The sequence below is a fragment of the Chiloscyllium punctatum genome, chromosome 30 (genome assembly GCF_047496795.1).
Source record: "Chiloscyllium punctatum isolate Juve2018m chromosome 30, sChiPun1.3, whole genome shotgun sequence".
Taxonomy (NCBI): Eukaryota; Metazoa; Chordata; class Chondrichthyes; order Orectolobiformes; family Hemiscylliidae; genus Chiloscyllium; species Chiloscyllium punctatum.
Genome location: NC_092768.1, coordinates 26,928,107 through 26,948,041, shown reverse-complemented (window position 1 = coordinate 26,948,041; position 19,935 = coordinate 26,928,107). Strand labels below are relative to the sequence as shown.

The 19,935-nt window shown below is 47.4% G+C and overlaps 10 non-coding genes across 10 annotated transcripts; all 10 read left to right on the top strand.

Annotated features, from left to right (window-relative positions):
* Positions 1-1,380: 1,380 nt before the first annotated feature.
* Positions 1,381-1,451, top strand: trnag-gcc (transfer RNA glycine (anticodon GCC)). Its single transcript has one exon. It is a non-coding gene; the product is annotated as a tRNA-Gly (tRNA).
* A 3,154-nt stretch (positions 1,452-4,605) lies between these two features.
* Positions 4,606-4,676, top strand: trnag-gcc (transfer RNA glycine (anticodon GCC)). The gene has a single exon. It is a non-coding gene; the product is annotated as a tRNA-Gly (tRNA).
* Positions 4,677-6,216: 1,540 nt separating this feature from the next.
* On the top strand, positions 6,217-6,287 carry trnag-gcc (transfer RNA glycine (anticodon GCC)). Its single transcript has one exon. It is a non-coding gene; the product is annotated as a tRNA-Gly (tRNA).
* Positions 6,288-7,826: 1,539 nt separating this feature from the next.
* Positions 7,827-7,897, top strand: trnag-gcc (transfer RNA glycine (anticodon GCC)). The gene has a single exon. It is a non-coding gene; the product is annotated as a tRNA-Gly (tRNA).
* Positions 7,898-11,048: 3,151 nt separating this feature from the next.
* trnag-gcc (transfer RNA glycine (anticodon GCC)) lies at positions 11,049-11,119 on the top strand. Its single transcript has one exon. It is a non-coding gene; the product is annotated as a tRNA-Gly (tRNA).
* Positions 11,120-12,659: 1,540 nt separating this feature from the next.
* On the top strand, positions 12,660-12,730 carry trnag-gcc (transfer RNA glycine (anticodon GCC)). The gene has a single exon. It is a non-coding gene; the product is annotated as a tRNA-Gly (tRNA).
* A 1,540-nt stretch (positions 12,731-14,270) lies between these two features.
* Positions 14,271-14,341, top strand: trnag-gcc (transfer RNA glycine (anticodon GCC)). The gene has a single exon. It is a non-coding gene; the product is annotated as a tRNA-Gly (tRNA).
* A 1,540-nt stretch (positions 14,342-15,881) lies between these two features.
* On the top strand, positions 15,882-15,952 carry trnag-gcc (transfer RNA glycine (anticodon GCC)). The gene has a single exon. It is a non-coding gene; the product is annotated as a tRNA-Gly (tRNA).
* A 1,540-nt stretch (positions 15,953-17,492) lies between these two features.
* On the top strand, positions 17,493-17,563 carry trnag-gcc (transfer RNA glycine (anticodon GCC)). Its single transcript has one exon. It is a non-coding gene; the product is annotated as a tRNA-Gly (tRNA).
* A 1,539-nt stretch (positions 17,564-19,102) lies between these two features.
* On the top strand, positions 19,103-19,173 carry trnag-gcc (transfer RNA glycine (anticodon GCC)). The gene has a single exon. It is a non-coding gene; the product is annotated as a tRNA-Gly (tRNA).
* Positions 19,174-19,935: the final 762 nt, after the last annotated feature.

Below are 19,935 nucleotides of genomic sequence, written 5' to 3'. Positions count from 1 at the left end.
TCCGCTCTGCAGACTCCGTTTTTGAGCATTTTCATGGCGCAATCCATAGTTTTCTGGCATTAAGTAAAATCGACATAGTGAGATGACCGGCCGTGAGCCCAGAATGATGGGCCAGACTCCATACGCCGAATGAGATGAGAGTGGTGCTGGAAAAGCACAGCGGGGCAGGCAGCATCCGAGGACCTGCAAAATCGACCTCTCGAGCAGGAGTCCTTCATCAAGAAGGGTACTGTCATATATCCAAACACATCTTCTGCTGCTTCATCAGTGACCTTCCTTCTGTCATATAGTCAGAAGTGGGCATTTTTGTTCACGATTGCATCATGGTAGCACCACTGACAACTCCTCAGATACTGAAGCAGACCATACTAGGTTCAAATGCAGAAAGCCAATGCCCTCTGACGAACGCAATCGTCTTTCTTTGTGCTCGATGGGAATCCAACCAGCGGATAAACAAAGATTGGAAACCTTCTCAGTTCTTCACGACAGAGCGTCATTGATGTTCTAGCATTGAATATCTTTGAATAATGAGTGGCACAGACAGAGTCAATAGCCCGAGTCATAGTTTGAAGATATCAGGAGGAAAGTATCGAGGAGACGTCAGAGGTAGGTTCTTTACGCAGAGAGTTGTGAATGCATGGAATGGGTTGCCAGCCCGTCCAGTTGGAAGCAGAGTCATTGGCGTCATTTAAGGAACTGCTGGACGGGCACATGGAGAGCAGTGAGTTGAGGATTGCGTAGGTTACATTACATTCGGGTTGAACCTCGGCACAACATCGTGGGCCAAAGGGCCTGTTCTGTTCTGGCCTTTTGTATGTTCTATGCTCTAGTTGAGGCTGGATTGGAGAAATCGTTGGAATGCTTCCAAAACCAAGAGATGGGCCGGAAAGTGAAGTTGATCATGAACTATAGCGAGCAGGCTTGATCTGCGGGCTATTCCTACCACCATCTCTATGTTGTTGTGTTTCAAAATATGAGCTGTGCTGACTGTGTGCACATAATACGTTAATGTTATAATTTAAGTAGAACTCATTTCCATTTTAAGAATAGCGTTCTCCACTTGGTCAGGAAGCATCTAGGCAAACTATAATTTGCAAGTAATAATCTTGAGCCTCGAATCCTTGTCGTATTATTTACTTTATATATTTTGAAATAAAGAAACAGCGTTCAGATAAAATCCAACTAGTCAAACAAACAGCGCTTCATTGCGAGTTTCCTACTTGGTTTCTCGCTATATCAGCAATGGAGAAAGTCAGGGCTGCAGATGCTGGAGATTGGAGTCGGCATGCTGCGCCACAGGACAGAATATCAAGAATACCGGTTTAGTTTCCTGCTGGAGTTCAAACTGTAGTAAAGTTCTAGCGGGGCCCGCCCGCAGGAGCATTGGTGGTTCAGTGGTAGAATTCTCGCCTGCCCCGCGGGAGGCCCGGCTTCGATTCCCGGCCAATGCAACTCATTGCGGCACGCTTTATTTCAAATGCTGCACGGCTCGAACAGAGTTCGGCCCGATGCCACGGGTTTGCTTCGCCTGGCTGCGTGCACTCACTAATGTCCTGCTGCGCGGTAAACAGGGTGTGTTCACTCAGCGTGTGGAATGGGATCGGATGGAAACGTCCGCTCTGCAGACTCCGTTTTTGAGCATTTTCATGGCGCAATCCATAGTTTTCTGGCATTAAGTAAAATCGACATAGTGAGATGACCGGCCGTGAGCCCAGAATGATGGGCCAGACTCCATACGCCGAATGAGATGAGAGTGGTGCTGGAAAAGCACAGCGGGGCAGGCAGCATCCGAGGACCGGCAAAATCGACCTCTCGAGCAGGAGTCCTTCATCAGGAAGGGTACTGTCATATATCCAAACACATCTTCTGCTGCTTCATCAGTGACCTTCCTTCTGTCATATAGTCAGAAGTGGGCATTTATGTTCACGATTGCATCATGGTAGCACCACCGAAAACTCCTCAGATACTGAAGCAGACCATACTAGGTTCAAATGCAGAAAGCCAATGCCCTCTGACGAACGCAATCGTCTTTCTTTGTGCTCGATGGGAATCCAACCAGCGGATAAACAAAGATTGGAAACCTTCTCAGTTCTTCACGACAGAGCGTCATTGATGTTCTAGCATTGAATATCTTTGAATAATGAGTGGCACAGACAGAGTCAATAGCCCGAGTCATAGTTTGAAGATATCAGGAGGAAAGTATCGAGGAGACGTCAGAGGTAGGTTCTTTACGCAGAGAGTTGTGAATGCATGGAATGGGTTGCCAGCCCGTCCAGTTGGAAGCAGAGTCATTGGCGTCATTTAAGGAACTGCTGGACGGGCACATGGAGAGCAGTGAGTTGAGGATTGCGTAGGTTACATTACATTCGGGTTGAACCTCGGCACAACATCGTGGGCCAAAGGGCCTGTTCTGTTCTGGCCTTTTGTATGTTCTATGCTCTAGTTGAGGCTGGATTGGAGAAATCGTTGGAATGCTTCCAAAACCAAGAGATGGGCCGGAAAGTGAAGTTGATCATGAACTATAGCGAGCAGGCTTGATCTGCGGGCTATTCCTACCACCATCTCTATGTTGTTGTGTTTCAAAATATGAGCTGTGCTGACTGTGTGCACATAATACGTTAATGTTATAATTTAAGTAGAACTCATTTCCATTTTAAGAATAGCGTTCTCCACTTGGTCAGGAAGCATCTAGGCAAACTATAATTTGCAAGTAATAATCTTGAGCCTCGAATCCTTGTCGTATTATTTACTTTATATATTTTGAAATAAAGAAACAGCGTTCAGATAAAATCCAACTAGTCAAACAAACAGCGCTTCATTGCGAGTTTCCTACTTGGTTTCTCGCTATATCAGCAATGGAGAAAGTCAGGGCTGCAGATGCTGGAGATTGGAGTCGGCATGCTGCGCCACAGGACAGAATATCAAGAACACCGGTTTAGTTTCCTGCTGGAGTTCAAACTGTAGTAAAGTTCTAGCGGGGCGCGCCCGCACGTGCATTGGTGGTTCAGTGGTAGAATTCTCCCCTGCCTACGCGGGAGGCCGGGGTTCGATTCCCGACCAATGCAACGCATTGCAGCACCCTTTATTTCAAATGCTGCACGGCTCGAACAGAGTTCGGCCCGATGCCACGGGTTTGCTTCGCCTGGCTGCGTGCACTCGCCAATGTCCTGCTGCGCGATAAACAGGGTGTGTTCACTCAGCGTGTGGGATGGGATCGGATGGAAAGGTCCGCTCTGCAGACTCCGTTTTTGAGCATTTTCATGGCGCAATCCATAGTTTTCTGGCATTAAGTAAAATCGACATAGTGAGATGACCGGCCGTGAGCCCAGAATGATGGGCCAGACTCCATACGCCGAATGAGATGAGAGTGGTGCTGGAAAAGCACAGCGGGGCAGGCAGCATCCGAGGACCGGCAAAATCGACCTCTCGAGCAGGAGTCCTTCATCAGGAAGGGTACTGTCATATATCCAAACACATCTTCTGCTGCTTCATCAGTGACCTTCCTTCTGTCATATAGTCAGAAGTGGGCATTTTTGTTCACGATTGCATCATGGTAGCACCACTGACAACTCCTCAGATACTGAAGCAGACCATACTAGGTTCAAATGCAGAAAGCCAATGCCCTCTGACGAACGCAATCGTCTTTCTTTGTGCTCGATGGGAATCCAACCAGCGGATAAACAAAGATTGGAAACCTTCTCAGTTCTTCACGACAGAGCGTCATTGATGTTCTAGCATTGAATATCTTTGAATAATGAGTGGCACAGACAGAGTCAATAGCCCGAGTCATAGTTTGAAGATATCAGGAGGAAAGTATCGAGGAGACGTCAGAGGTAGGTTCTTTATGCAGAGAGTTGTGAATGCATGGAATGGGTTGCCAGCCCGTCCAGTTGGAAGCAGTCATTGGCGTCATTTAAGGAACTGCTGGACGGGCACATGGAGAGCAGTGAGTTGAGGATTGCGTAGGTTACATTACATTCGGGTTGAACCTCGGCACAACATCGTGGGCCAAAGGGCCTGTTCTGTTCTGGCCTTTTGTATGTTCTATGCTCTAGTTGAGGCTGGATTGGAGAAATCGTTGGAATGCTTCCAAAACCAAGAGATGGGCCGGAAAGTGAAGTTGATCATGAACTATAGCGAGCAGGCTTGATCTGCGGGCTATTCCTACCACCATCTCTATGTTGTTGTGTTTCAAAATATGAGCTGTGCTGACTGTGTGCACATAATACGTTAATGTTATAATTTAGGTAGAACTCATTTCCATTTTAAGAATAGCGTTCTCCACTTGGTCAGGAAGCATCTAGGCAAACTATAATTTGCAAGTAATAATCTTGAGCCTCGAATCCTTGTCGTATTATTTACTTTATATATTTTGAAATAAAGAAACAGCGTTCAGATAAAATCCAACTAGTCAAACAAACAGCGCTTCATTGCGAGTTTCCTACTTGGTTTCTCGCTATATCAGCAATGGAGAAAGTCAGGGCTGCAGATGCTGGAGATTGGAGTCGGCATGCTGCGCCACAGGACAGAATATCAAGAATACCGGTTTAGTTTCCTGCTGGAGTTCAAACTGTAGTAAAGTTCTAGCGGGGCCCGCCCGCAGGTGCATTGGTGGTTCAGTGGTAGAATTCTCGCCTGCCACGCGGGAGGCCCGCGTTCGATTCCCGGCCAATGCAACGCATTACAGCACCCTTTATTTCAAATGCTGCACGGCTCGAACAGAGTTCGGCCCGATGCCACGGGTTTGCTTCGCCTGGCTGCGTGCACTCGCCAATGTCCTGCTGCGCGATAAACAGAGTATGTTCACTCAGCGTGTGGGATGGGATCGGATGGAAACGTCCGCTCTGCAGACTCCGTTTTTGAGCATTTTCATGGCGCAATCCATAGTTTTATGGCATTCAGTAAAATCGACATAGTGAGATGACCGGCCGTGAGCCCAGAATGATGGGCCAGACTCCATACGCCGAATGAGATGAGAGTGGTGCTGGAAAAGCACAGCGGGGCAGGCAGCATCCGAGGACCGGCAAAATCGACCTCTCGAGCAGGAGTCCTTCATCAGGAAGGGTACTGTCATATATCCAAACATCTTCTGCTGCTTCATCAGTGACCTTCCTTCTGTCATATAGTCAGAAGTGGGCATTTTTGTTCACGATTGCATCATGGTAGCACCACTGAAAACTCCTCAGATACTGAAGCAGACCATACGAGGTTCAAGTGCAGAAAGCCAATGCCCTCTGACGAACGCAATCGTCTTTCTTTGTGCTCGATGGGAATCCAACCAGTGGATAAACAAAGATTGGAAACCTTCTCAGTTCTTCACGACAGAGCGTCATTGATGTTCTAGCATTGAATATCTTTGAATAATGAGTGGCATAGACAGAGTCAATAGCCCGAGTCATAGTTTGAAGATATCAGGAGGAAAGTATCGAGGAGACGTCAGAGGTAGGTTCTTTACGCAGAGAGTTGTGAATGCATGGAATGGGTTGCCAGCCCGTCCAGTTGGAAGCAGAGTCATTGGCGTCATTTAAGGAACTGCTGGACGGGCACATGGAGAGCAGTGAGTTGAGGATTGCGTAGGTTACATTACATTCGGGTTGAACCTCGGCACAACATCGTGGGCCAAAGGGCCTGTTTTGTTCTGGCCTTTTGTATGTTCTATGCTCTAGTTGAGGCTGGATTGGAGAAATCGTTGGAATGCTTCCAAAACCAAGAGATGGGCCGGAAAGTGAAGTTGATCATGAACTATAGCGAGCAGGCTTGATCTGCGGGCTATTCCTACCACCATCTCTATGTTGTTGTGTTTCAAAATATGAGCTGTGCTGACTGTGTGCACATAATACGTTAATGTTATAATTTAAGTAGAACTCATTTCCATTTTAAGAATAGCGTTCTCCACTTGGTCAGGAAGCATCTAGGCAAACTATAATTTGCAAGTAATAATCTTGAGCCTCGAATCCTTGTCGTATTATTTACTTTATATATTTTGAAATAAAGAAACAGCGTTCAGATAAAATCCAACTAGTCAAACAAACAGCGCTTCATTGCGAGTTTCCTACTTGGTTTCTCGCTATATCAGCAATGGAGAAAGTCAGGGCTGCAGATGCTGGAGATTGGAGTCGGCATGCTGCGCCACAGGACAGAATATCAAGAATACCGGTTTAGTTTCCTGCTGGAGTTCAAACAGTAGTAAAGTTCTAGCGGGGCCAGCCCGCAGGTGCATTGGTGGTTCAGTGGTAGAATTCTCGCCTGCCACGCGGGAGGCCCGGGTTCGATTTCCGGCCAATGCAACGCATTGCAGCACCCTTTATTTCAAATGCTGCACGGCTCGAACAGAGTTCGGCCCGATGCCACGGGTTTGCTTCGCCTGGCTGCGTGCACTCGCCAATGTCCTGCTGCGCGATAAACAGGGTGTGTTCACTCAGCGTGTGGGATGGGATCGGATGGAAACGTCCGCTCTGCAGACTCCGTTTTTGAGCATTTTCATGGCGCAATCCATAGTTTTCTGGCATTAAGTAAAATCGACATAGTGAGATGACCGGCCGTGAGCCCAGAATGATGGGCCAGACTCCATACGCCGAATGAGATGAGAGTGGTGCTGGAAAAGCACAGCGGGGCAGGCAGCATCCGAGGACCGGCAAAATCGACCTCTCGAGCAGGAGTCCTTCATCAGGAAGGGTACTGTCATATATCCAAACATCTTCTGCTGCTTCATCAGTGACCTTCCTCCTGTCATATAGTCAGAAGTGGGCATTTTTGTTCACGATTGCATCATGGTAGCACCACTGAAAACTCCTCAGATACTGAAGCAGACCATACGAGGTTCAAGTGCAGAAAGCCAATGCCCTCTGACGAACGCAATCGTCTTTCTTTGTGCTCGATGGGAATCCAACCAGTGGATAAACAAAGATTGGAAACCTTCTCAGTTCTTCACGACAGAGCGTCATTGATGTTCTAGCATTGAATATCTTTGAATAATGAGTGGCACAGACAGAGTCAATAGCCCGAGTCATAGTTTGAAGATATCAGGAGGAAAGTATCGAGGAGACGTCAGAGGTAGGTTCTTTACGCAGAGAGTTGTGAATGCATGGAATGGGTTGCTAGCCCGTCCAGTTGGAAGCAGAGTCATTGGCGTCATTTAAGGAACTGCTGGACGGGCACATGGAGAGCAGTGAGTTGAGGATTGCGTAGGTTACATTACATTCGGGTTGAACCTCGGCACAACATCGTGGGCCAAAGGGCCTGTTCTGTTCTGGCCTTTTGTATGTTCTATGCTCTGGTTGAGGCTGGATTGGAGAAATCGTTGGAATGCTTCCAAAACCAAGAGATGGGCCGGAAAGTGAAGTTGATCATGAACTATAGCGAGCAGGCTTGATCTGCGGGCTATTCCTACCACCATCTCTATGTTGTTGTGTTTCAAAATATGAGCTGTGCTGACTGTGTGCACATAATACGTTAATGTTATAATTTAAGTAGAACTCATTTCCATTTTAAGAATAGCGTTCTCCACTTGGTCAGGAAGCATCTAGGCAAACTATAATTTGCAAGTAATAATCTTGAGCCTCGAATCTTGTCGTATTATTTACTTTATATATTTTGAAATAAAGAAACAGCGTTCAGATAAAATCCAACTAGTCAAACAAACAGCGCTTCATTGCGAGTTTCCTACTTGGTTTCTCGCTATATCAGCAATGGAGAAAGTCAGGGCTGCAGATGCTGGAGATTGGAGTCGGCATGCTGCGCCACAGGACAGAATATCAAGAATACCGGTTTAGTTTCCTGCGGGAGTTCAAACTGTAGTAAAGTTCTAGCGGGGCCCGCCCGCAGGTGCATTGGTGGTTCAGTGGTAGAATTCTCGCCTGCCACGCGGGAGGCCCGGGTTCGATTTCCGGCCAATGCAACGCATTGCAGCACCCTTTATTTCGAATGCTGCACGGCTCGAACAGAGTTCGGCCCGATGCCACGGGTTTGCTTCGCCTGGCTGCGTGCACTCGCCAATGTCCTGCTGCGCGATAAACAGGGTGTGTTCACTCAGCTTGTGGGATGGGATCGGATGGAAACGTCCGCTCTGCAGACTATGTTTTTGAGCATTTTCATGGCGCAATCCATAGTTTTCTGGCATTAAGTAAAATCGACATAGTGAGATGACCGGCCGTGAGCCCAGAATGATGGGCCTGACTCCATACGCCGAATGAGATGAGAGTGGTGCTGGAAAAGCACAGCGGGGCAGGCAGCATCCGAGGACCGGCAAAATCGACCTCTCGAGCAGGAGTACTTCATCAGGAAGGGTACTGTCATATATCCAAACATCTTCTGCTGCTTCATCAGTGACCTTCCTTCTGTCATATAGTCAGATGTGGGCATTTTTGTTCACGATTGCATCATGGTAGCACCACCGAAAACTCCTCAGATACTGAAGCAGACCATACTAGGTTCAAATGCAGAAAGCCAATGCCCTCTGACGAACGCAATCGTCTTTCTTTGTGCTCGATGGGACTCCAACCAGTGGATAAACAAAGATTGGAAACCTTCTCAGTTCTTCACGACAGAGCGTCATTGATGTTCTAGCATTGAATATCTTTGAATAATGAGTGGCACAGACAGAGTCAATAGCCCGAGTCATAGTTTGAAGATATCAGGAGGAACGTATCGAGGAGACGTCAGAGGTAGGTTCTTTACGCAGAGAGTTGTGAATGCATGGAATGGGTTGCCAGCCCGTCCAGTTGGAAGCAGAGTCATTGGCGTCATTTAAGGAACTGCTGGACGGGCACATGGAGAGCAGTGAGTTGAGGATTGCGTAGGTTACATTACATTCGGGTTGAACCTCGGCACAACATCGTGGGCCAAAGGGCCTGTTCTGTTCTGGCCTTTTGTATGTTCTATGCTCTAGTTGAGGCTGGATTGGAGAAATCGTTGGAATGCTTCCAAAACCAAGAGATGGGCCGGAAAGTGAAGTTGATCATGAACTATAGCGAGCAGGCTTGATCTGCGGGCTATTCCTACCACCATCTCTATGTTGTTGTGTTTCAAAATATGAGCTGTGCTGACTGTGTGCACATAATACGCTAATGTTATAATTTAAGTAGAACTCATTTCCATTTTAAGAATAGCGTTCTCCACTTGGTCAGGAAGCATCTAGGCAAACTATAATTTGCAAGTAATAATCTTGAGCCTCGAATCCTTGTCGTATTATTTACTTTATATATTTTGAAATAAAGAAACAGCGTTCAGATAAAATCCAACTAGTCAAACAAACAGCGCTTCATTGCGAGTTTCCTACTTGGTTTCTCGCTATATCAGCAATGGAGAAAGTCAGGGCTGCAGATGCTGGAGATTGGAGTCGGCATGCTGCGCCACAGGACAGAATATCAAGAATACCGGTTTAGTTTCCTGCTGGAGTTCAAACTGTAGTAAAGTTCTAGCGGGGCCCGCCCGCAGGTGCATCGGTGGTTCAGTGGTGGAATTCTCGCCTGCCACGCGGGAGGCCCGGGTACGATGTCCGGCCAATGCAACGCATTGCAGCACCCTTTATTTCAAATGCTGCACGGCTCGAACAGAGTTCGGCCCGATGCCACGGGTTTGCTTCGCCTGGCTGCGTGCACTCGCCAATGTCCTGCTGCGCGATAAACAGGGTGTGTTCACTCGGCGTGTGGGATGGGATCGGATGGAAAGGTCCGCTCTGCAGACTCCGTTTTTGAGCATTTTCATGGCGCAATCCATAGTTTTCTGGCATTAAGTAAAATCGACATAGTGAGATGACCGGCCGTGAGCCCAGAATGATGGGCCAGACTCCATACGCCGAATGAGATGAGAGTGGTGCTGGAAAAGCACAGCGGGGCAGGCAGCATCCGAGGACCGGCAAAATCGACCTCTCGAGCAGGAGTCCTTCATCAGGAAGGGTACTGTCATATATCCAAACATCTTCTGCTGCTTCATCAGTGACCTTCCTTCTGTCATATAGTCAGAAGTGGGCATTTTTGTTCACGATTGCATCATGGTAGCACCACTGACAACTCCTCAGATACTGAAGCAGACCATACGAGGTTCAAGTGCAGAAAGCCAATGCCCTCTGACGAACGGAATCGTCTTTCTTTGTGCTCGATGGGAATCCAACCAGCGGATAAACAAAGATTGGAAACATTCTCAGTTCTTCACGACAGAGCGTCATTGATGTTCTAGCATTGAATATCTTTGAATAATGAGTGGCATAGACAGAGTCAATAGCCCGAGTCATAGTTTGAAGATATCAGGAGGAAAGTATCGAGGAGACGTCAGAGGTAGGTTCTTTACGCAGAGAGTTGTGAATGCATGGAATGGGTTGCCAGCCCGTCCAGTTGGAAGCAGAGTCATTGGCGTCATTTAAGGAACTGCTGGACGGGCACATGGAGAGCAGTGAGTTGAGGATTGCGTAGGTTACATTACATTCGGGTTGAACCTCGGCACAACATCGTGGGCCAAAGGGCCTGTTCTGTTCTGGCCTTTTGTATGTTCTATGCTCTAGTTGAGGCTGGATTGGAGAAATCGTTGGAATGCTTCCAAAACCAAGAGATGGGCCGGAAAGTGAAGTTGATCATGAACTATAGCGAGCAGGCTTGATCTGCGGGCTATTCCTACCACCATCTCTATGTTGTTGTGTTTCAAAATATGAGCTGTGCTGACTGTGTGCACATAATACGTTAATGTTATAATTTAAGTAGAACTCATTTCCATTTTAAGAATAGCGTTCTCCACTTGGTCAGGAAGCATCTAGGCAAACTATAATTTGCAAGTAATAATCTTGAGCCTCGAATCCTTGTCGTATTATTTACTTTATATATTTTGAAATAAAGAAACAGCGTTCAGATAAAATCCAACTAGTCAAACAAACAGCGCTTCATTGCGAGTTTCCTACTTGGTTTCTCGCTATATCAGCAATGGAGAAAGTCAGGGCTGCAGATGCTGGAGATTGGAGTCGGCATGCTGCGCCACAGGACAGAATATCAAGAATACCGGTTTAGTTTCCTGCTGGAGTTCAAACTGTAGTAAAGTTCTAGCGGGGCCCACCCGCAGGTGCATTGGTGGTTCAGTGGTAGAATTCTCGCCTGCCACGCGGGAGGCCCGGGTTCGATTTCCGGCCAATGCAACGCATTGCAGGACCCTTTATCTCGAATGCTGCACGGCTCGAACAGAGTTCGGCCCGATGCCACGGGTTTGCTTCGCCTGGCTGCGTGCACTCGCCAATGTCCTGCTGCGCGATAAACAGGGTGTGTTCTCTCAGCTTGTGGGATGGGATCGAATGGAAACGTCCGCTCTGCAGACTACGTTTTTGAGCATTTTCATGGCGCAATCCATAGTTTTCTGGCATTAAGTAAAATCGACATAGTGAGATGACCGGCCGTGAGCCCAGAATGATGGGCCAGACTCCATACGCCGAATGAGATGAGAGTGGTGCTGGAAAAGCACAGCGGGGCAGGCAGCATCCGAGGACCGGCAAAATCGACCTCTCGAGCAGGAGTCCTTCATCAGGAAGGGTACTGTCATATATCCAAACATCTTCTGCTGCTTCATCAGTGACCTTCCTTCTGTCATATAGTCAGAAGTGGGCATTTTTGTTCACGATTGCATCATGGTAGCACCACTGACAACTCCTCAGATACTGAAGCAGACCATACGAGGTTCAAGTGCAGAAAGCCAATGCCCTCTGACGAACGCAATCGTCTTTCTTTGTGCTCGATGGGAATCCAACCAGCGGATAAACAAAGATTGGAAACCTTCTCAGTTCTTCACGACAGAGCGTCATTGATGTTCTAGCATTGAATATCTTTGAATAATGAGTGGCATAGACAGAGTCAATAGCCCGAGTCATAGTTTGAAGATATCAGGAGGAAAGTATCGAGGAGACGTCAGAGGTAGGTTCTTTACGCAGAGAGTTGTGAATGCATGGAATGGGTTGCCAGCCCGTCCAGTTGGAAGCAGAGTCATTGGCGTCATTTAAGGAACTGCTGGACGGGCACATGGAGAGCAGTGAGTTGAGGATTGCGTAGGTTACATTACATTCGGGTTGAACCTCGGCACAACATCGTGGGCCAAAGGGCCTGTTCTGTTCTGGCCTTTTGTATGTTCTATGCTCTAGTTGAGGCTGGATTGGAGAAATCGTTGGAATGCTTCCAAAACCAAGAGATGGGCCGGAAAGTGAAGTTGATCATGAACTATAGCGAGCAGGCTTGATCTGCGGGCTATTCCTACCACCATCTCTATGTTGTTGTGTTTCAAAATATGAGCTGTGCTGACTGTGTGCACATAATACGTTAATGTTATAATTTAAGTAGAACTCATTTCCATTTTAAGAATAGCGTTCTCCACTTGGTCAGGAAGCATCTAGGCAAACTATAATTTGCAAGTAATAATCTTGAGCCTCGAATCCTTGTCGTATTATTTACTTTATATATTTTGAAATAAAGAAACAGCGTTCAGATAAAATCCAACTAGTCAAACAAACAGCGCTTCATTGCGAGTTTCCTACTTGGTTTCTCGCTATATCAGCAATGGAGAAAGTCAGGGCTGCAGATGCTGGAGATTGGAGTCGGCATGCTGCGCCACAGGACAGAATATCAAGAATACCGGTTTAGTTTCCTGCTGGAGTTCAAACTGTAGTAAAGTTCTAGCGGGGCCCGCCCGCAGGTGCATTGGTGGTTCAGTGGTAGAATTCTCGCCTGCCACGCTGGAGGCCCGGGTTCGATTTCCGGCCAATGCAACGCATTGCAGCACCCTTTATTTCGAATGCTACACGGCTAGAACCGTGTTCGGCCCGATGCCACGGGTTTGCTTCGCCTGGCTGCGTGCACTCGCCAATGTCCTGCTGCGCGATAAACAGGGTGTGTTCTCTCAGCTTGTGGGATGGGATCGAATGGAAACGTCCGCTCTGCAGACTACGTTTTTGAGCATTTTCATGGCGCAATCCATAGTTTTCTGGCATTAAGTAAAATCGACATAGTGAGATGACCGGCCGTGAGCCCAGAATGATGGGCCAGACTCCATACGCCGAATGAGATGAGAGTGGTGCTGGAAAAGCACAGCGGGGCAGGCAGCATCCGAGGACCGGCAAAATCGACCTCTCGAGCAGGAGTCCTTCATCAGGAAGGGTACTGTCATATATCCAAACATCTTCTGCTGCTTCATCAGTGACCTTCCTTCTGTCATATAGTCAGAAGTGGGCATTTTTGTTCACGATTGCATCATGGTAGCACCACTGACAACTCCTCAGATACTGAAGCAGACCATACTAGGTTCAAATGCAGAAAGCCAATGCCCTCTGACGAACGCAATCGTCTTTCTTTGTGCTCGATGGGACTCCAACCAGTCGATAAACAAAGATTGGAAACCTTCTCAGTTCTTCACGACAGAGCGTCATTGATGTTCTAGCATTGAATATCTTTGAATAATGAGTGGCACAGACAGAGTCAATAGCCCGAGTCATAGTTTGAAGATATCAGGAGGAAAGTATCGAGGAGACGTCAGAGGTAGGTTCTTTACGCAGAGAGTTGTGAATGCATGGAATGGGTTGCCAGCCCGTCCAGTTGGAAGCAGAGTCATTGGCGTCATTTAAGGAACTGCTGGACGGGCACATGGAGAGCAGTGAGTTGAGGATTGCGTAGGTTACATTACATTCGGGTTGAACCTCGGCACAACATCGTGGGCCAAAGGGCCTGTTCTGTTCTGGCCTTTTGTATGTTCTATGCTCTAGTTGAGGCTGGATTGGAGAAATCGTTGGAATGCTTCCAAAACCAAGAGATGGGCCGGAAAGTGAAGTTGATCATGAACTATAGCGAGCAGGCTTGATCTGCGGGCTATTCCTACCACCATCTCTATGTTGTTGTGTTTCAAAATATGAGCTGTGCTGACTGTGTGCACATAATACGTTAATGTTATAATTTAAGTAGAACTCATTTCCATTTTAAGAATAGCGTTCTCCACTTGGTCAGGAAGCATCTAGGCAAACTATAATTTGCAAGTAATAATCTTGAGCCTCGAATCCTTGTCGTATTATTTACTTTATATATTTTGAAATAAAGAAACAGCGTTCAGATAAAATCCAACTAGTCAAACAAACAGCGCTTCATTGCGAGTTTCCTACTTGGTTTCTCGCTATATCAGCAATGGAGAAAGTCAGGGCTGCAGATGCTGGAGATTGGAGTCGGCATGCTGCGCCACAGGACAGAATATCAAGAATACCGGTTTAGTTTCCTGCTGGAGTTCAAACTGTAGTAAAGTTCTAGCGGGGCCCGCCTGCAGATGCATTGGTGGTTCAGTGGTACAATTCTCGCCTGCCACGCGGGAGGCCCGGGTTCGATTCCCGGCCAATGCAACGCATTGCAGCGCCCTTTATTTCAAATGCTGCACGGCTCGAACAGAGTTCGCCCCGATGCCACGGGTTTGCTTCGCCTGGCTGCGTGCACTCGCTAATGTCCTGCTGCGCGATAAACAGGGTGTGTTCACTCAGCGTGTGGGATGGGATCGGGTGGGAACGTCCGAACTGCAGACTCCGTTTTTGAGCATTTTCATGGCGCAATCCATAGTTTTCTGGCATTAAGTAAAATCGACATAGTGAGATGACCGGCCGTGAGCCCAGAATGATGGGCCAGACTCCATACGCCGAATGAGATGAGAGTGGTGCTGGAAAAGCACAGCGGGGCAGGCAGCATCCGAGGACCGGCAAAATCGACCTCTCGAGCAGGAGTCCTTCATCAGGAAGGGTACTGTCATATATCCAAACATCTTCTGCTGCTTCATCAGTGACCTTCCTTCTGTCATATAGTCAGAAGTGGGCATTTTTGTTCACGATTGCATCATGGTAGCACCACTGACAACTCCTCAGATACTGAAGCAGACCATACGAGGTTCAAGTGCAGAAAGCCAATGCCCTCTGACGAACGCAATCGTCTTTCTTTGTGCTCGATGGGAATCCAACCAGCGGATAAACAAAGATTGGAAACCTTCTCAGTTCTTCACGACAGAGCGTCATTGATGTTCTAGCATTGAATATCTTTGAATAATGAGTGGCATAGACAGAGTCAATAGCCCGAGTCATAGTTTGAAGATATCAGGAGGAAAGTATCGAGGAGACGTCAGAGGTAGGTTCTTTACGCAGAGAGTTGTGAATGCATGGAATGGGTTGCCAGCCCGTCCAGTTGGAAGCAGAGTCATTGGCGTCATTTAAGGAACTGCTGGACGGGCACATGGAGAGCAGTGAGTTGAGGATTGCGTAGGTTACATTACATTCGGGTTGAACCTCGGCACAACATCGTGGGCCAAAGGGCCTGTTCTGTTCTGGCCTTTTGTATGTTCTATGCTCTAGTTGAGGCTGGATTGGAGAAATCGTTGGAATGCTTCCAAAACCAAGAGATGGGCCGGAAAGTGAAGTTGATCATGAACTATAGCGAGCAGGCTTGATCTGCGGGCTATTCCTACCACCATCTCTATGTTGTTGTGTTTCAAAATATGAGCTGTGCTGACTGTGTGCACATAATACGTTAATGTTATAATTTAAGTAGAACTCATTTCCATTTTAAGAATAGCGTTCTCCACTTGGTCAGGAAGCATCTAGGCAAACTATAATTTGCAAGTAATAATCTTGAGCCTCGAATCCTTGTCGTATTATTTACTTTATATATTTTGAAATAAAGAAACAGCGTTCAGATAAAATCCAACTAGTCAAACAAACAGCGCTTCATTGCGAGTTTCCTACTTGGTTTCTCGCTATATCAGCAATGGAGAAAGTCAGGGCTGCAGATGCTGGAGATTGGAGTCGGCATGCTGCGCCACAGGACAGAATATCAAGAATACCGGTTTAGTTTCCTGCTGGAGTTCAAACTGTAGTAAAGTTCTAGCGGGGCCCGCCCGCAGGTGCATTGGTGGTTCAGTGGTAGAATTCTCGCCTGCCACGCGGGAGGCCCGGGTTCGATTTCCGGCCAATGCAACGCATTGCAGCACCCTTTATTTCGAATGCTGCACGGCTCGAACAGAGTTCGGCCCGATGCCACGGGTTTGCTTCGCCTGGCTGCGTGCACTCGCCAATGTCCTGCTGCGCGATAAACAGGGTGTGTTCACTCAGCTTGTGGGATGGGATCGGATGGAAACGTCCGCTCTGCAGACTATGTTTTTGAGCATTTTCATGGCGCAATCCATAGTTTTCTGGCATTAAGTAAAATCGACATAGTGAGATGACCGGCCGTGAGCCCAGAATGATGGGCCAGACTCCATACGCCGAATGAGATGAGAGTGGTGCTGGAAAAGCACAGCGGGGCAGGCAGCATCCGAGGACCGGCAAAATCGACCTCTCGAGCAGGAGTCCTTCATCAGGAAGGGTACTGTCATATATCCAAACATCTTCTGCTGCTTCATCAGTGACCTTCCTTCTGTCATATAGTCAGAAGTGGGCATTTTTGTTCACGATTGCATCATGGTAGCACCACTGACAACTCCTCAGATACTGAAGCAGACCATACGAGGTTCAAGTGCAGAAAGCCAATGCCCTCTGACGAACGCAATCGTCTTTCTTTGTGCTCGATGGGAATCCAACCAGCGGATAAACAAAGATTGGAAACCTTCTCAGTTCTTCACGACAGAGCGTCATTGATGTTCTAGCATTGAATATCTTTGAATAATGAGTGGCATAGACAGAGTCAATAGCCCGAGTCATAGTTTGAAGATATCAGGAGGAAAGTATCGAGGAGACGTCAGAGGTAGGTTCTTTACGCAGAGAGTTGTGAATGCATGGAATGGGTTGCCAGCCCGTCCAGTTGGAAGCAGAGTCATTGGCGTCATTTAAGGAACTGCTGGACGGGCACATGGAGAGCAGTGAGTTGAGGATTGCGTAGGTTACATTACATTCGGGTTGAACCTCGGCACAACATCGTGGGCCAAAGGGCCTGTTCTGTTCTGGCCTTTTGTATGTTCTATGCTCTAGTTGAGGCTGGATTGGAGAAATCGTTGGAATGCTTCCAAAACCAAGAGATGGGCCGGAAAGTGAAGTTGATCATGAACTATAGCGAGCAGGCTTGATCTGCGGGCTATTCCTACCACCATCTCTATGTTGTTGTGTTTCAAAATATGAGCTGTGCTGACTGTGTGCACATAATACGTTAATGTTATAATTTAAGTAGAACTCATTTCCATTTTAAGAATAGCGTTCTCCACTTGGTCAGGAAGCATCTAGGCAAACTATAATTTGCAAGTAATAATCTTGAGCCTCGAATCCTTGTCGTATTATTTACTTTATATATTTTGAAATAAAGAAACAGCGTTCAGATAAAATCCAACTAGTCAAACAAACAGCGCTTCATTGCGAGTTTCCTACTTGGTTTCTCGCTATATCAGCAATGGAGAAAGTCAGGGCTGCAGATGCTGGAGATTGGAGTCGGCATGCTGCGCCACAGGACAGAATATCAAGAATACCGGTTTAGTTTCCTGCTGGAGTTCAAACTGTAGTAAAGTTCTAGCGGGGCCCGCCCGCAGGTGCATTGGTGGTTCAGTGGTAGAATTCTCGCCTGCCACGCGGGAGGCCCGGGTTCGATTTCCGGCCAATGCAACGCATTGCAGCACCCTTTATTTCGAATGCTGCACGGCTCGAACAGAGTTCGGCCCGATGCCACGGGTTTGCTTTGCCTGGCTGCGTGCACTCGCCAATGTCCTGCTGCGCGATAAACAGGGTGTGTTCACTCAGCTTGTGGGATGGGATCGGATGGAAACGTCCGCTCTGCAGACTATGTTTTTGAGCATTTTCATGGCGCAATCCATAGTTTTCTGGCATTAAGTAAAATCGACATAGTGAGATGACCGGCCGTGAGCCCAGAATGATGGGCCAGACTCCATACGCCGAATGAGATGAGAGTGGTGCTGGAAAAGCACAGCGGGGCAGGCAGCATCCGAGGACCGGCAAAATCGACCTCTCGAGCAGGAGTCCTTCATCAGGAAGGGTACTGTCATATATCCAAACATCTTCTGCTGCTTCATCAGTGACCTTCCTCCTGTCATATAGTCAGAAGTGGGCATTTTTGTTCACGATTGCATCATGGTAGCACCACTGACAACTCCTCAGATACTGAAGCAGACCATACTAGGTTCAAATGCAGAAAGCCAATGCCCTCTGACGAACGCAATCGTCTTTCTTTGTGCTCGATGGGAATCCAACCAGTGGATAAACAAAGATTGGAAACCTTCTCAGTTCTTCACGACAGAGCGTCATTGATGTTCTAGCATTGAATATCTTTGAATAATGAGTGGCATAGACAGAGTCAATAGCCCGAGTCATAGTTTGAAGATATCAGGAGGAAAGTATCGAGGAGACGTCAGAGGTAGGTTCTTTACGCAGAGAGTTGTGAATGCATGGAATGGGTTGCCAGCCCGTCCAGTTGGAAGCAGAGTCATTGGCGTCATTTAAGGAACTGCTGGACGGGCACATGGAGAGCAGTGAGTTGAGGATTGCGTAGGTTACATTACATTCGGGTTGAACCTCGGCACAACATCGTGGGCCAAAGGGCCTGTTCTGTTCTGGCCTTTTGTATGTTCTATGCTCTAGTTGAGGCTGGATTGGAGAAATCGTTGGAATGCTTCCAAAACCAAGAGATGGGCCGGAAAGTGAAGTTGATCATGAACTATAGCGAGCAGGCTTGATCTGCGGGCTATCCCTACCACCATCTCTATGTTGTTGGGTTTCAAAATATGAGCTGTGCTGACTGTGTGCACATAATACGTTAATGTTATAATTTAAGTAGAACTCATTTCCATTTTAAGAATAGCGTTCTCCACTTGGTCAGGAAGCATCTAGGCAAACTATAATTTGCAAGTAATAATCTTGAGCCTCGAATCCTTGTCGTATTATTTACTTTATATATTTTGAAATAAAGAAACAGCGTTCAGTAAAATCCAACTAGTCAAACAAACAGCGCTTCATTGCGAGTTTCCTACTTGGTTTCTCGCTATATCAGCAATGGAGAAAGTCAGGGCTGCAGATGCTGGAGATTGGAGTCGGCATGCTGCGCCACAGGACAGAATATCAAGAATACCGGTTTAGTTTCCTGCTGGAGTTCAAACTGTAGTAAAGTTCTAGCGGGGCTCGCCCGCAGGTGCATTGGTGGTTCAGTGGTAGAAATCTCGCCTGCCACGCGGGAGGCCCGGGTTCGATTCCCGGCCCATGCAACGCATTGCAGCACCCTTTATTTCGAATGCTGCACGGCTCGAACAGAGTTCGGCCCGATGCCACGGGTTTGCTTCGCCTGGCTGCGTGCACTCGCCAATGTCCTGCTGCGCGATAAACAGGGTGTGTTCACTCAGCTTGTGGGATGGGATCGGATGGAAACGTCCGCTCTGCAGACTATGTTTTTGAGCATTTTCATGGCGCAATCCATAGTTTTCTGGCATTAAGTAAAATCGACATAGTGAGATGACCGGCCGTGAGCCCAGAATGATGGGCCAGACTCCATACGCCGAATGAGATGAGAGTGGTGCTGGAAAAGCACAGCGGGGCAGGCAGCATCCGAGGACCGGCAAAATCGACCTCTCGAGCAGGAGTCCTTCATCAGGAAGGGTACTGTCATATATCCAAACATCTTCTGCTGCTTCATCAGTGACCTTCCTTCTGTCATATAGTCAGAAGTGGGCATTTTTGTTCACGATTGCATCATGGTAGCACCACTGACAACTCCTCAGATACTGAAGCAGACCATACGAGGTTCAAGTGCAGAAAGCCAATGCCCTCTGACGAACGCAATCGTCTTTCTTTGTGCTCGATGGGAATCCAACCAGCGGATAAACAAAGATTGGAAACCTTCTCAGTTCTTCACGACAGAGCGTCATTGATGTTCTAGCATTGAATATCTTTGAATAATGAGTGGCATAGACAGAGTCAATAGCCCGAGTCATAGTTTGAAGATATCAGGAGGAAAGTATCGAGGAGACGTC